Source organism: Olea europaea, chromosome 11 (genome assembly GCF_002742605.1).
Source record: "Olea europaea var. sylvestris chromosome 11, O_europaea_v1, whole genome shotgun sequence".
In the NCBI taxonomy this organism is placed as follows: Eukaryota; Viridiplantae; Streptophyta; class Magnoliopsida; order Lamiales; family Oleaceae; genus Olea; species Olea europaea.
Genome location: NC_036247.1, coordinates 36,920,984 through 36,929,021, shown reverse-complemented (window position 1 = coordinate 36,929,021; position 8,038 = coordinate 36,920,984).

The window sequence follows — 8,038 nt, the reverse complement described above, 5'->3', positions numbered from 1 at the left end:
TTGAGCAAGACTATATTATCTTCATGATCCAAAACATTCACAATGATATCTGAAGTCTTGTTACTCGTAACCATGCAACCCCCAAGACCTCACCTACTATCAACTCTTACAAAAAAAATTAGGTTGAGGATTAAGCCCTTGTTTGAGTCCCATTTTTGTAAGAAAATGTATTTTAAAATAATGATTTTTTTGGAGAATGTGTGATTAAAAAATAAGGAAAAGTTTTTTATTTACATGTAAAATTATTCTATGAAAGAATATATGGTTGAAAATGAGGTAATAGATCGAGTATCAGTATTACATTTTTTTCCAAGTGAGTGTAAACATCATTCAATTTGTTTCGCATGATCCGATTCTACAGAGAATCGAATCGGATCCGAAATTTTGGGTATTTAGTGAGTGAAATCCTCAGATCCAAATTTAATTATGGAATTGCTCCGGTTCGGTTCCATTCTGTTCAGTTTGATTCAATGTTCCATTTGGTTCTCAAGGTCGGTACTATTTTATAATATTTACAAAGTTACATTGATTTAACAAATAACATGTTCAATCTTAACCCTAAAAAAATAATGTAATCTAATCTTATGTATCTTTTGCGTCGATCTTTGCTAAGTTCTTCATAGAATTGATTGTTAAAATTATTGAAAGATGAAAATAACAAGCTCACAATAATTAAAAGGGGTAATCAAATTTCAATTCGATTTTTCTAGAACGATAGAAACGGTACTATAGTAAAATAATATATTGGATAAAACTTTAGTTAATTTGATTAAGTTGTACTTTGATTGGGAATTAGAAATGCGAAAATCATATTTTGGATTTGAGCTAAATTAATTAGCTAGCAAATTTATTTAGAAACCTTAAAATAATTTGGATTATTTAAAATAAATTAACTGAAAAAATTAGGAAGATTCAGTTCTTATTCGATTCTTTGGTTCTTGATCTAGAATTGAGAACTAAACCGAACATGTCAGTTTTCGATTTAGATATTCATTGGGTTTTAACTTAAGAAGAATCACTCAATTTGGTTTAGTTGGGTAGAGTCCGATTTGATCCTGTTCAATTCGAGAGTTTTGAATAGTCTTATGATTATCGGTAAGAAATGATTGAAGATCAATAAGAAAACTTTATCGGGGCAATTCTTAAATGAGCGGTAGAAAGAAGTTTTATTTGAACATGTAGGTATCTTTTAATATTTGACGATAACAAATAAACATAAATACACCCAAATATGGTTAATGCACGCATAATATCGTGGTATGAATCAACTCTACAAAGAAAATCATGATTGTGGGACATGTTTCATCTCAATCCAACTCATACTCTATAATTGGAGTGAATTGTCCAAATGGTTACTGAACTTTCAAAAGGTTTCTCGGAAGTCACTGAACTTTAAAAATCACTTAAATGGTCACTGAATTTTACAAAAGGTTTCTACGGAATCACTGAACTTTAAAAATAACCTAAATGGTCATTGAACTTTCAGTCGCCCTTGGGAAACCTTTTGTAAAGTTTAGTGACCTTATGAAAACTTTTTGTAAAGTTCAATGATCATTTAGGTGATTTTTATAGCTTAGTGACCCCGTAAAAACCTTTTACAAAGTTCAGTGACCCTTTGAAAACTTTTTGCAAAGTTCAATGACCATTTGGATAATTCACTCCTATAATTGATTAAATCTTAGGAATAGTGATATCTCTTTCCCGCCCTTGTCGGTGTGAGGAGAATCACTGATAAGCATATTTTATACACTTATTTGGAGCCTAAAATAGCGATATTTTGTAGATCTTTTGATCAAATATATCCTAAATTGTTGTATTTTATGTTAAATAGGCAAAACTCAATGGTTGAACGAGAAATTGAAAGAAAAATGTGAAATCCAAAACATGGGGACTAATTGCAACATTTCAATAGTTAATTTGGACAATGAAATGAATATTGAAGATATTACAGGTTCAATTGAACACAATTAGAAATTAAAAGATCAAAATTGCAAGAGAAAATAACTTAAAAGAATCAAGAATCGAATTTGGGGACCAAACCACAAAGTTTGAAAGATTTTATAACCAAGCGATTGCCCAATTATAAATTCGAGAGACCGCCCGACTTCTGTTTTCAAAAACAAAAGCTGAAAATTTTGCCTAGGCGAGTGCCTCATTTCCTACTGGGCGATTGCCTAGGCCAAAATCTAAGATCGAGACTAGTTTCCTTTTTTATTTCCAAATTCTATATGAAAATCACTTTCATACACGATTTTTGATCTAATTTCACCTCTATAAATACAAAACATTGGTAGCCAATATAAAAGACATCTTCTACACCTCTCATATACATCTCACATTCCAATATTTATTAATTATTATCATCAAATTAGGAAAAATCATAATTTTTAGGAGAGAATTGAAGGGGAGTTGTAAGGATTCAATCAAATGAATATTCAAACTTGATTTTTCGACAAAGAATAGAGGCACAAGTGGAGATTCATCAAAAAATCATTGAAGAGATTCAAAATTTCAAGATTCGTCTTCATCTTATCAATTTATCAAAAAATGGAGATATGTCTTTTTATTTAAGTATGATTTCTTGTAATTCCAATATATTATGCTAGTTTTATACATTGTTAGGATGAGATGAACCATTGTTATAATATTTTTTGTTTTTAATATATTATTTTGACTTTAATTTGATTTGTGGATTTTATTATAGTTTTTATTGTTCTATTCAATTGGTGATCGCTTGATCACCAATTGAATTGTTAGTAAATTTTATTCAAGAGGACATAGGGTTTAATCACAATACAATAAATATTGTAAGGTTCGATAGAGGATATCGATATACCTCTTTGTTTTATGAGGTTTCAATAGGTGTTCTAGTACTTGCTAATGCATTTATCGTATTTGTATCTTTTATCGAGAGATAGAAGGATCACATGAGGGGAATAGATTTAATCGCTATCGAGAGAGGTTTTCGATTAAATTAGGAATATTGACCAGCATAAATGATTTTGAACTGTCATTTTAGTTGTTATACTGAAAATGCAATAACAATGGGGATTCAACATCTTAACAATACATCTCAGATATTTGAAACATATTTACTTGCTTTCACTAGTTTAATTGATAATTAGGATATTACTATAGAAAAACTACATCTCCTTTGCTATTCAATTAAAGTTTCAATTAATTTTAACTCAAACAAATACATAATCCTCGTGAATTCTACACTCTATTCACTACTTTATTATTTATTCACGATCCCGTTTACTTGTGGGAAATCAGACATTCAAACACTAAATTCCATGGAATAATATTATTGTAAATCCTTATCCGTACAATATTAATTATATGTGAGAGATTAAAGCATTGTTTGGAGACAATCACTACAACGAAAAAAACCTTTTGCAACATTCAAAAAACATTGTCAAAGACTTTTGCAACATTCAGACGTATGTTACAAACCTTGATATTACCTTAGAGTGAAAAGATACAGCAACATTTTTCAAGTGTTGCTATTATCACTTTTTTCAAAGTTTTATAAACGTTGCAACAACATAAAAAAAAGACACCTATTTGCAACGTTTTTGGAACAACGCTAAAAGCTTTTAGCAACATTGCAAAACCTATTCGCAACATTTAACGTTTTAGAAGCGTTGCAAAATAGGTTTTTTACAACGCTTTTAAGGTTTTTTATAACGCTTCTAAGATGTTGCAAAAAGTGATATTAACTTGTGTAGACCAAGCAGACCCGGTATCTGTTGTCCAAGTGTGCATACAAAAATCGAGATCAACATGTAAGACTTTGGGATCCATTTTAAAGGTCCAATCACGTAATTGACACTTAGATTGTTGATCAAATATAATATGCATCATAATCTTTAGCCATGAGTGTTGCATCAAAATAAAATTTGGGAATGAAATGGAGATAAATTTTACTTAAACCAACAGAGGCATTTCTAATTCACTTAAACATGTATTAATTTTCTAACATCACTTTTAGGAGTGGTGGTGGTTTTTTTCATTGTTTTTATGGGTCTTTTGCAATGGTGTTTTGTGGTGGTATCAATTACTTCGTAATGAATCCTTTGTGGTGAACGGTGGCGGTTGTGGTGGTGGTGATGATGATGGGATAGGTGGAGTTGGAAAATGGCATACTACATAAAAAAGAAATGAAAAAAAAATGCTACTTATATATAATGCCATGTATAATTATACGAAGTGGGTCCCCCTCGTGAGGGGGATGTACGTATAGTATCACCAAAAAAATGCAGCGATAGAATATTTCATCACGAATGGTCCGATTTTTATTGATGACGGGCTTTATTAACTGAAATTCCTAGCTGGTAAGTTCAACATTGAGAGCCTTGTCGCTAATTTACTTACGAGAAGAGAATCCATCGGTAATTACCTACATGTTATCGAAAAAATTTATGTTGATAAATATCGACATTTTTATTCAACAATGATGTTGGTAATAACTTTGCCAGTCACAAATTAGCTACAAATTGGAAGAGAGTCCATCGGTAATTACCAACATATTATCGGGAAAATTTTTGTTGATAAATATTGACATATTTATTCAACAATGATGTTGGTAATAACTCTGCCAGTCACACATTGATTAGCCAGTCACCAATTTGTTGATAATTTGTGTAACAATTTTTTTTAAAAAAAAAATTTATTAATACATTAATATTTCTTTTATTGGGAACTAAATATATCAAAGTTTAAACTCAAAAAACAAAAATAAAATGCTAAAGTTCAAATTTTATTGGACAAACTAACAATGTACATAAAATTAAAAACATATACATTTAGTTTCTTAATTTTTGAGCTCAAACAACATAGAACAAAATTGAATTACACGAATAATTTGTCCAACTATTGAAGACACTTTGTTTTCTGCAAATGGAGTACCCTTCTTCCATCGAAGAAAGAAATATAAAACTTGCACATAAATAAATAAAATCATGATGAATTTCATAAAATTTAAGATCTTGCAAGAAAGTTAAAGAAGACACATTGAAATTGAAGGTTTCTTTAAAAATTTCTCATCACAATAATCTTGCTATTTGACTCTCAGCTTAGAATGTAATGCACCAATAAGTTTATAGAAATTATATATATAATGCAGATTGAAATGAAGTGTTTATACAGAGTGAAGTGCCACATAAATCTCCTAGAATATTCTTTATTCCACAGCGCCACAAAATGCATTAATATTTAATGTTCTTACACGTAATAGATAGATTCCAACAGCATGAAATCCAAGTCCTTTAACATTTAATCCATAGTTCGCTTATGAAATTTTTTCAGAAATGAAGGCATAACATTGGTCCCTAGTGCTTTTAACCTAAAGCCAAGTTAACAATCCGACCATTGATCAACATTAAAGTATAGCAAGGAAATCTAAGTATACATTTTTCGTAAAGATGACACATTGACAGATACTAATACTAAAGCCACGAGGCATCGAAAATATCTGTTTCTGTCCGGTGTTCATGAAACCATAGAGGTGTGATATGAAACCATTAGTTCTAGTGCTCATCAAATATTACCAGCAAAACTTCAAACTCATTAAAGTTTCAACTGACTTTCAATTATTGTATCTTGCAGAGAGATGAACGAATATTTTTTTCAAAGTCCTCCAGGCCCCAAAAAATCCAGGTTGCGAGGCTTTTGAATTCCTTCTACATTTCTAAATAAGAAGTTCGCGAATTTTTTTTAAATGAAGCAATGAAACTAAAACAAATTCATAAATTTCATCAAGATCAAAAGAAAGCTCCCCCTTTGTTACTGTTAGAATTCGGATCAGATCTGAAAACACTTTATTGAAAGCGGAATAACTCTAATACCACTTGTTATGAAATAGGGAGGCCAATAGAGAACAATATGAAGTATTGATTGTACAAGTAAGAACAAGATTAAAGTAAGAAGAGAGAATGGCAGAGGAATCGAGTAATTTTATTTAAAGAGAATATACAATATCAGCAATATCTGGAATATCTAAGCTGAATGAAGAATCTACTGTTTATAGTGTTGTCCCTTACCTTAGAAATAACCTAAAAGATGGAAACTCGATCAAAATACGCGTGAAATCGACATAAAGCAAAAAACCCGAATGGCACTGTAGCTTAAGTAGCAGGGGGCTACAGGCGAGCAAGGGTCCTGTCACTCGAGCGAAAGCTCAACGACGAGCGGGCGATAGTTCGCTGCTTCCAAAAATTCGCTTGTTGCTTGAGCGACCAATTAGTGGTATGTAGAGGAAATTTCTCGATAAATCTTGATTCCGGGCTCAGAAAACAATCAAACGAACGCCGATTTACCTCGGCTCGACCCAAGACTTCGCCTTCACTTTGGACTGCCCAAACTCTCTCAAACCCCACAAAAGAGAAGGGTGGTGGTGTTAGCAATCCACAAAGGTATGGAAAGAAAGAATATGGTATCACAATAGTTGAATCTCACTCTAATTGGGCCTAAGGTTCACTAAGAGGGCTACCAATTAACGTAAACTACTGGACCAATATTCAACTCCATATTAATCACTAAATGGTCCAACTAACCAAATAATCATCAAACCCAAACCCGAACCATCCAAAAGTGTAGTTCGTCTCCAAGCCGAGCCAAGTCCATGGTGTCAATAAATAATCCGACAACTGTTTTAAATTATCACCCAGATTATCGGGTATCAAAAACCCCAACATGGTAGGCTAGCAAAAATCCAGCAACTTTTCTTCCCGGTTTATAATTTTGATCTCTCCATGACCACTTCAACTAGGATTCAATACCCACTGAAATTTGTGTCACATTCAACAGTTACTAAGAAGAAAACATGAAAAGACGAATCCTGAAATGAGTAGCAACAGAAAGGAATAAGAATCAGAGTGCAAAAGGAATAAATGAGTACAATGCTTGGTACACGAGATGAACATTGGTCCACATTTTTCAGCTGAAAGAGAAAATATATAAAAAAAACAAAATAAAATAAAATAAAAATCAACACATTGAGTAGATGAAGTTAACATATCTGGTAAATTATATCAAACAATAAATTGGCTGAAAATTAATCAACAAATGGGAGGTGAAAAAAAGATTGCTCGGAAATAGAAAAAACAACTAACGAAAACTAAGACAATAGGACAGATCATTCCCTACAAAGTTGTCATTTGATAGTTAATACATCAAACTTCCTATATCAGAAAAGCTTGATACGAAGGCCTGTTGAAATAAAGCTCGATGAAACCGAATTTTAAGCAAATCCTCTTCAGTTATCTTCTGCTACAACGAATTCAATGTTCTTTGTTAATACGAGTAGTTCCCCACAGTTCAATTGAATCCTACAATCTATTGACCTGAAAAGCTCGGAAAGAAACCCGCCTGGAATTGAATTTGGGGACCTTGAATTGATGCTTGGTTAGAATTCTTTTGAATTTGAATGCCCAGAGAGATTATTGGATGAAACGTCTGAGCATGAAATTGCGTAGTAACATCCCATAAATCTTGCAAGAAATCATTTAGCAGCAATCTTGGTACTTTTTTCTGTTGTGCTATTTTAAGAATTATTCAGTAGCCAGTATTTTTTCGAATGCTTTCGCATTCTCGGGCACATCTCTAATTTACCCTTGATCATATTCATACCAAATAAACTAAATTTTTTTTCTTTTTTCTTTTAAAAAAAATAAAATTGAAGATTAGTGTAAGATATATTGCCTGTTTGATCCTAATTTTTCCAGAACACATTTTTTTAAACTCATTTTTAACGAGACATTTCATGGGACTATAACTTTTTCAACTTTTTAACTACATATTTAATCGACTTTTATCAAAATCTATTAAAATTTTGATTTTTATCATTTCATTTTCATTTACTTTCGCTCAAAAAGTTGCCAAATCGACTGGCTTCTTTGGACAAGTAAGAAATTGCCATCCCGGATTTTGATCAACCCATGAACTCTTCATATATGTGGGCATTCCACGATTGCGCTGATTGAAATCCACGTCACACTACCGTGAATCAATAAATGCAAATGAGTCACATCATACC